This window comes from Octodon degus, unplaced genomic scaffold, assembly GCF_000260255.1.
Source record: "Octodon degus isolate 3935 unplaced genomic scaffold, OctDeg1.0 scaffold00089, whole genome shotgun sequence".
NCBI lineage: Eukaryota > Metazoa > Chordata > Mammalia > Rodentia > Octodontidae > Octodon > Octodon degus.
The window spans coordinates 5,261,520-5,270,259 of NW_004524665.1; the positions used below are offsets into that span (position 1 = coordinate 5,261,520).

General features: G+C 52.2%; 1 pseudogene; it reads left to right on the plus strand.

Moving 5' to 3' along the window:
• The first annotated feature begins 291 nt into the window (after positions 1–291).
• Positions 292–8,740, plus strand: part of LOC101578011 — a 62,024-nt pseudogene continuing 53,575 nt past the window's right edge.

The following is an 8,740-nucleotide window of genomic DNA, read 5'->3' on the forward strand; positions in this document are numbered from 1 at the left end:
TTGAACTCAGGCCCTTTCGCTTGCCAACCAAGTGCTTATTCTACTGAGCTATCTCTCTGGCTCCCTGTAGACTCCTTCAGAAAGTGACAATGCAATATGCGTGTGTGACGTGGGTGGGGGCATTCTGAGGAGGATTCGGACCGATGTGCCTTTTGATGGGGAAAAAAAATTGAGATGTAAATATTCACCATATTTCTGATCACAGCTTGAGCTGGGGGGGGGGTGTCAGAGAGCAACTTTCTGAGCTCATGAGTGATAACCACACTGAGGCTGTTTGCACAGAGTCCGAGGATGTCGGCCAGTCCGGGACGCAGGGAGGAGCTCTGGGGAGCACTCCGCAAGCCGGCGGGGCTCCAGCCGCCCTCGCCTCATCCCCCGCGCCTCGCCAGGCCAGTCAGCGGCGCCGCGTGGAGTTGGCACGACCGCCTCGCCCCCGCGGGCGCCCCCGGTGGTCGGGCCTTGGGCTCCCGTCAGCCCCCACGTGTCTCAGCATCTGGGGACAGTGCCCGCGTCCCTTCTCCTGTTGGTTCTCAGAGCAGCCGGGGTGATCAGATCTTTGGGAGGTCAGACCAGAGCCTCTGCAGAAGGCTCACCGCTGTGCTCTCACATTTCTTTTTTCAATTTTAGAACTTGTATTTTTGTGAGCATGTGTTTGTGCTCCGTACCCAGTCCTTCCTTATTCTTGGGAAATGGTCTTCCTAAGGGATTGAACTCGGGCCCTTGCACTTGCCAGGCAAGCTCTTATTCTGCTGAGCTGTCTCCCTGGCCCCCTGGACCTGAACTCCTGGCTTGTCTCAGCCTCCCAGGTGCAGGGGTTGCAGGTTTGTGTCTCTGTCTCTCTCTGCTTCTGCCTCTGTCTCTATCTCTGTCTCCCAGAAAAGAATTTCTAAAATTTTGGAAGCAGCTTTTTTTTTTCCTCTTACATGATAGCTAAATTATCATTGCATTAATTTTTTTCCACAGTCCCTTTAACTGGTCGGCTAGGGCCCTAACACACGGAAGTGTGTGGGTCACCAGACCATTTTCTCCATTATTCTTTTCCAGATGCTTTTCCGCTGTATCAGTAGCATTGTTGTCACCCAACACACCACTCAAAGCTCCAGCCAGCTCAGTGAGGTGCACATCAGATGAAAAGAGGCAGAAATTATCATTAGTCATAGCGGTGACACAATCAGAACAAACTGCTAGAACTGACAAGGACAGCAGGAATGTTGTAGGCGAAGAACACAAATATATGTGCATGAATGAGAATATCTAAGCATAGTTAATAATACATGCTATCTAGGCTTTTTCTCTTTCTCTTTCTTTCTTTCTTTCTTTCTTTCTTTCTTTTTTTTTTTTTTTTTTTTTCAGTACTGGGGATTGAACTCAGGCCCTTGCGCTTGCCAGGCAAGCGCTTATTCTACTGAGCCATCTCTCCGGCCCTACACTTTTCCTATGTGATAAAAATCGTTTCCTAGGGGGCCGGGGAGTTAGCACAGTAGAATAAGTGCTTGCCTGGCAAGCGCAAGGGCCTGAGTTCAATCCCCGATTCCGCAAAAAAACAAAAACAAAAATCGTCACCTAAAATATAATGTAAAAAGCAACAATATGACAACTGATAAAGTATTGCTGAGAAATAGCAGTAAAAGAGCATAAAACCTTGCTACGGTATATGCAGGGGTGATTTGGAAATATGGTGACTACAATTGAAAAAAATGTTTATTACAGTAAAAGACACATACATGGTCATTAATCCCCCTCAGTGTACTCCTGCTTACTTTGAACACACTGATGTCCTCCTCCTCACTACTTCTGGAAGTGGCTCTGTGAGTTCTCTTTGTTGAGTAATGTTATAAAGTATGATCAAAAATACAGTGAATGCTGGGCCAAGGGTCATGCAACAAGGGAAGCTCATAAAGATATTCGAGGGCGCCCTCGCGCTCCGACTTCACAGGCTCTGGCACCTCCACCTCTTCCTCAATCCAAATGACCATAAAAGGGAAACATTTTGAATTAGCTCTGGACACTGAAGAAGCCCAGAAAGCACAACTAAAGACACTCACAGAAGAGGACTCCCAGAACTGCAGCAGAAAGCGGCACGAAGGGTGGGGCAGGGAGTTCAAAGGGAGAGAGGACCTCAGGGGCAAGGATGGCAGGGTGCTTTTTTCTTTTTCTTTCTTCCTTTTTTGTGTGTGCCTTTTTCTTCAACACATTTTTAAAGGCATTTAAACGTTCACTGTAATTTTTTTTTTTTTTTTTTTTTTTTTTTTTTTTTTTTTTCGGATCCAGGGATTGAACTCAGGCCCTTGTACTTGCCAGGCAAGTTCTTATTCCACTGAGCCATCTCCCTGGTCCAACTTGTGCAACTTTGAACATGACCTAAACATTCATCTGGAAAAGCCAACAGGAGAGGTGGATATACCCTTGCTTTTCCTGGCCACTGGGACTCTGTGTGTGTGTGTGTGTCCTGTTGAAGTAGACACCACCATTGCCCAGTGCCCGGTCAGTGAGACAGGCCTGGCAGCTCCCAATCAGAATGTAGAGGGTGGAACAACTTAGCATTAGCTGAAGATCGCTTTGAGAACTACAGTAATATCACAAGAAAGCACTGATTGATGGGGCCAGGGAGATAGCTTAGTAGAATAAGTGCTTGTCTGGCAAGCTCAAGGGCCTGAGTTCAATCCCCGGTTCCACACACACACACACACACACACACACACACACACACACACACAAAAGGAAGCACTGATCGTCAGTCCTGTGTCTAATTTGCCTCCATTTCAATTTCTCTAAGACTGTGTTTTGTACTGGGACTTGAACTCAGAACCCAGGCAGGCGCTGGGCCAGAGCTATATCCCTGGTCCCATTTTAGCTCCTCTGCTGAGATTCTGCTGCTGCTTTCTGACAGGGGCGTCCCCGTGGCGCTAGCTCCATGTCCTCAGGAAGGCCCAGGGCTGAGGCTAGTGATACAGGGAGAAAAACTGGTCTCGGGTGGGTGACCTCCAAATGTACAGAGAACCTCCAAATGACGTAGGGAAAAACCATCTCCCGACCTGACCTGCACGAGTTTGTGTTTGAAGAGCGAATTTTAGGAACAAACAGAGGTTATGAGCAGAATATATTTACTGGGGGAAAGAAAGTTGCTGTCTGAGAGAGGAACAGTAGGGGGGCCCCGGAGCAGCTTGTCCCCGGGAAGCTGTCTCTTCCAGGGAATTTATAGAGGAAAACCATGTGGGGCTAAGGTGGAGAGAATGGGAACTCGCTTAGGTGGGTGCGGGGTGGGACAAAATTATAGTCAACCAAAGAGATTACTAGCACCATTGCTCAGGTAAAATTGATTAAGCCCAGGACCAAATGAGGAAGGGAGTCACGTAGCAAGCGGGCATGAATGTAGAACAGGACTTTATCAGGTAACCATTCAGTAGTATTCAGATCAATGATTCTTGGTCTCCTTCAGGTTGATGATCAATCTTCAGATGCGAATCTTTAGGGAGGTCAACATTCGTCTGCTGGCTAGGTCTGGCTCACAGCAGGAGCGTCCGTCCCTCCCACAGTTGTAAGGTAACTTGTCTTTTGTGCTCTCTCCTTGAGGGCCTGGCCCTGTCTGACTGCCTATAATGTTTTTACCTAACTTGGCTGCCTACAACATTCTCCCCTGTGAAGCTTTGGGTTCAATCCCTGGAAAGAGCAGAAGCAAACAAATCCACACATGCAAAAGGAAAGGATTAAGATGGTACACCTCGTTGTACAGGAAGGAAATTCTCCACGCAAAACCAGAGGGATAAATGTTTCCCACAGAAGAGGGCATTCGTGCAGCCTCAAGCCCTCACTCCCTCGTCCAGCCGATGTGCGCCATTGCCGGCAGCTGGGGACACAGAATGTTTGAAAACAAGTTTGGAAATGGGGGCCGGGAGCCTCAAAAAATTCTCGGTCTTTCCCCTCCAGAAGTCCACCTAGAGAACGACTCTGACATTCTGATACAGATTAATGTACAATATGTCAATCACATCATTGTTTGTAGCAGCAGGAACTTAGGAATGCCGCAGGAATTCCAGCACAGAGCTGTGCCTGGCTGGGGCCGTGCAGTGTGCTCTGGTCCTGCAAGGTGATCAAAGGTGACCGGCTTGGAGCTGCGCCATGTGACCCGTCCCTGTGGTCCCTCTGTCCAGGGGGCTCCAGGGGCTCCTGGGGATTTCTGTGAACACAGCAGGAGCTGGCGGCTGTGGACCCCGGCAGCAGGGGCACAGGGTTGGCACGCAGGTCCCTTTTATTCTTCTGAGTTTTTCAGTTTAACCCTAAATGTCTACAATAATCGGTATCATTTTATAATCAAAAGAAGAAGAAAAAGAAACCCAGGGACTGCTCCTCCCCAAATCCGTTCTTAAATCAAGAAACAACTGCCTTTGTTTTGCTTTTCCCTTATGAATTTTTCAGAAAAACGCAGAAGTGAGAATGGTATAATTATCGCCAATTTGCAACCGTTCTCTAAGATCTTTATTTCTGCTGAGGTATTTTTAGAATCAGACACCGTGATATTTTACACCAAACTACTCTCTGTACCTCTCAGAAGTGGGGGGCATCCCTCACCCTCCCGCTGTCCTACCTAGGCGAACTAATAGAACTAACAGCAACACGTAGGGGTTGAGAATCCGGAGGATCACCCCTGCAGGTCTGCAGTTTCAGGTATGTGTGACCACTGTGATCTGGCAGCACTGAAATTCCTCTTGTGCTTTTGTTTCTTTCTGGTACTGGGGATTGAGCTCAGGATCCTGCATTTGCCAGGCAAGCGCTTTTTCTACTGAGCTATCTCCCCAGCCCTTCTTCCTTTCTTTCTTTTTTCCCCCCTCTTGTGCTGTTGTTTAATTTTTTTTCTTTAATTTTGGAGGTGCAGGTAGAAGAGGAGATGGGCTTGAATCAGTCCTTGCTTCTGCTTTGTGGGGGCCTGGAACCCCACCCCCACCCATGCAGCTCAAGGACGGGCTGGGCCTGTACCACAGGGAACCGGCACCCTGCTGCTCCGTGCTTAGGCTCAGCATTCTCAGTAAAGTCGCTTCCAGTGTTGTGGTCTTCAAGCCTGAGCAGGCATTGTATTTATTCATTCCTGTTGCTTTAACAAAACAGCCAAGCTGGGGACTTAGCTCAGTGGCACAGCACTTGCCTGACAGGCCTAAGGTCATGAGTTTGATTCCCGATAGCATCCTCCATACATAAATAAAAATAAAAAGATGAAAGATCTTTTAGGCTGGGTGTGGTAGCACAGCCTGTGATCTAGCACTTGGGAGGCTGAGGCAGGAGGATTGTTGAGAGTTCGAGACCAGCCTGGGCTGCAAAGTGAGCTCAAGGCCAGCCTGAACTATATAGCGAGACTCTGGCTCCAAGACAAAAGAAAAACCAACCCAAGGCTGGGGAGTTATCTCGCCCTCAAAGCTGAGAGATGGGCACTGACATCTGCACAGTTCCAGGGATGTCCCTCCTGACTACAAGGCATTGGGAATGGCATCAGGGCAGGGGCACTGGGGAGCCAGAGGCCACGTGGTGAGATGGGAAGGCAGAGCACGGGAGTGGCCAGTCCTGCTCTTTTTAGGACAACCAGCCCATCCTTCTGAGGGTGGACGCTGGATGACCCAGCACTCCTGCTGACCACGGCCATGGTAGGCACAGCACTTCCAACACAGGGCCCTGTGAGGGACACCCAGACACAGGGTGGCACAGGCAGAGGGCAGGTCTGGTGTCTAGCCTGGGGGCTCGTGGCCTCTGGCTGCTCTTGTCCTCCCAGTGACATCTGGTGTGGGATCATGCTTCTTATCTCGCTCCTCCTCCTGCTGCCCTTCCCAAGCTCCCTGTTTGGCTCCCACAGGCGGGGCTGCCCTGGGCCCTGCTCTAGACAAGCCCTCCTGAAAGCCCTGGAGGAAGGAGAACTGGGCTCCATGCCCGCTGCCTGCAGGGGCTGCTGCAGCCCACGACAGCTGTCTGCTTGCTGGTTCTGCCCTGGTGTAGTATAGGCTGAGGCTGGGGGGCTCGGACCGTGCAGTCCCCAGGAAGCTAGTCCCAGCTGCTGGTCCCAGGGAGATGCGGGGGTGACACATCCTGCCCTGGACACAGTGAGGTTTGCCTGGCTTTGGGGTCCAGAGACAGTTACACCTGGCTGATAAAGGAAGTGGCCCCAGCACCTCTCTGGGCTCCCTCAGAGGGATCTGAGTGAGTGACAGGAGGTTCTGGAAAGGATCCAGTACAAGCACCTTGTGTGGGTTGGCATTTTGGGCCTCCAGGCTCCAGCCAGGGACCAGGGACCTGTGCAGCGGTGCCTGTACAGAGCTGGGCTGGATCCCACAAGGGGCCTGCCGGCACCTGAGGCTCAGTGGACAGGCCCCAAATCAGGACCTAAGAGCCCGTCCCCGTGCCAGATGGAAGATGGCTGCAGCCGGGTGGGAAGACCAGGATGCCCTTCACCCTGGACACACAAGGGTGGGCAGCCAGAAGCCCCTAAATGTAATAGCCCCAGAGGCAGCTCTGCTCTGATAGTCTTTTTTTTTTTTGGCAGAACCAGAGATTGTCAGGCCCCTGAGCTTGCCAGGCAAGCGCTTATTCTACTGAGCCATCTCCCTGGCCCCTCTGCTCTGGCTCTGGGGACAGTGAGAGCCACTCTGCACAGGACGAATCCTGCACCTCCAGAGCACCCAGGTCCACAGCTACAGGCGGGAGCCCTACACCTGCACAGTGTTGGGACCACCCAAGGTTGGGTCACTCAGTGCAATGTGTCCGCACCCCTCCCACCATCTGACCCCTCTTGAACGATCACCAAGTTCAAGCCCAGCCCCGATAGTATACAGCCCTCTTAGAACAGCAAGGCTCTGGAGCCAGGCAGCTGCACTCGGACCCCTCTCTCTGCCACACTGGGTGCATACAGACCCCTGCAGGCCCTGCCTTCACTGTCAGTGGCTGCCGATCAGAGGCCTCCTGGCTAAACTTGGTCCTTATCTCTGGAACCCACCTGTGAACACACGCACGTGCTGCCTGCTCCTCCCAGGCTGAGGATGCGCTGAGGAGCACAGACCTTGCCCATGCAGCCGCTCTCCAGGCAGCTGAGTCCTTGGCCACTGAGCCAGCCTGATAATGGAAACAAGTCCCTCCCATGCCCATGCTCAACCAGGGTAACGGCTGGGCCTAGGGTGCTTAATCTGCCCATTGCAGCTCACTGGGCAGCAGAACTTTATTTGCAGTTTTGTGATGATCAGCCCTATAACCGCCAAGCCCACCTTGGGCTGGTCCGTTAGCCTAGACTTCCCAGACGTGCCGTGGAAACCATGAACATGCTGCTGATTGCTAAGGCAGCACGCACAGGGAGATGCCAGTTCCGCACCTCTGCCCATCCACACCCATGTTTTGGAAGCATTGCCGGGGAGAAGGACGCCCATGAGACACAGGTGGCCGGACATCAAGAAATAGAGACACTGAAGAAGAGGACCCCTGACCCTGCCTACTGGAACCCTGGCCCCCAGAAAGCTGGCACTGAGAGCATCTCGTGTGAGTGCCCAGGCTCTTGTTGGCAGCGGCTTGCAGGAAGCCCTGGTTGTCCCTGAATGAGATCAACACTGGAAGTAAGCACAGGCACAGAAAGGGAAGGGACACACGGCCCCCTCATGGCGCTCATGTGTCCTACTGTGGTTGGCAGGCCAGGCTGTATGCAAGCTCTTGGGGGGCCAGAGACTGCAGTGTCCCTGTCCCCAGCTCAGTCCATCCTGAAACTGTGTCACATGGGGCTGTGTCAGAAAAGATGACACAGGCAGCTGTTCCCAAAGGGAAGCTGCCAGGCAAGTCCAGGCTGTAGGCCTTGAAGCCACGATGCCAGCCCCATGGTCACAGCATAGCCTCACCACCCAAAGGTCTTGGATGTGGTATTCAAAGGTGCAACTGCCAGCCTGTGTAATAAGTCGGTGCTTCCCCCTTGGGAAAACTAACAGAAATGCCTCTCAGTGGCCCCTGTCCTCACAGACCTTAGGCATGACTCCCTCTGCTTCAGGCACTGCCAGATGTGGCCTGAGGGCCAGGCACAGGGCATTGGTCAACAGCATGACTGTGAGCCCAGCAGCCCAGCACCAAGGCCTTCTCCCAAGCGCCACTTCCTGCACCACAGTGGGGACACGTTTGAAATCCCAGTACCCTCTTGACATTTGGAGAGCTCTGTCACAGCACAGCCACTGGTTGACTCATCCTGGGGTCCTCCTGGGCTGAGCATGGTGACACACACCTGTGATTTCAGCACCAGGAAGACTAAGGCAGGATGATCACCAAGTTCAAGCCCAGCCCCGATAGTGTACAGACTTAGCAAGACAAACCTCAGCCCAGAACTGAAAAAAGTACAAATAAAGGGCTGGCAACACAGCTCAGCGCAAACGCCATGGCTGGGCTCAGTTCCCAGCAGCCAAAGACAGAAACAAAACAGAGGGCAAGCCTCGCAGCGGAGCTTAGGAAGAGCAGCTGCGGGACCTGACGTGTCCTCGCATGCTGCGTGATGTGATCGCTGGACGAAGCCTGCTGGTGCACAGCTGAGCACGCTCCTGCAATCCTATCACTTGGGAGGCTGAAGTGGGAGGATTTCTGGGAGTTTGAGGCCAGCCTCGGCTACATAGCAAGACCCTGTCTCAAAAACAAAAACCGGGGGGGCTGGTGAGATGGCTCAGTGGTCTAAAGCACCTACTTAGAACAAGCTTAGCAAATCACAGGTACCGCAGTTCAATCCCCCAGCACCACATGCCAG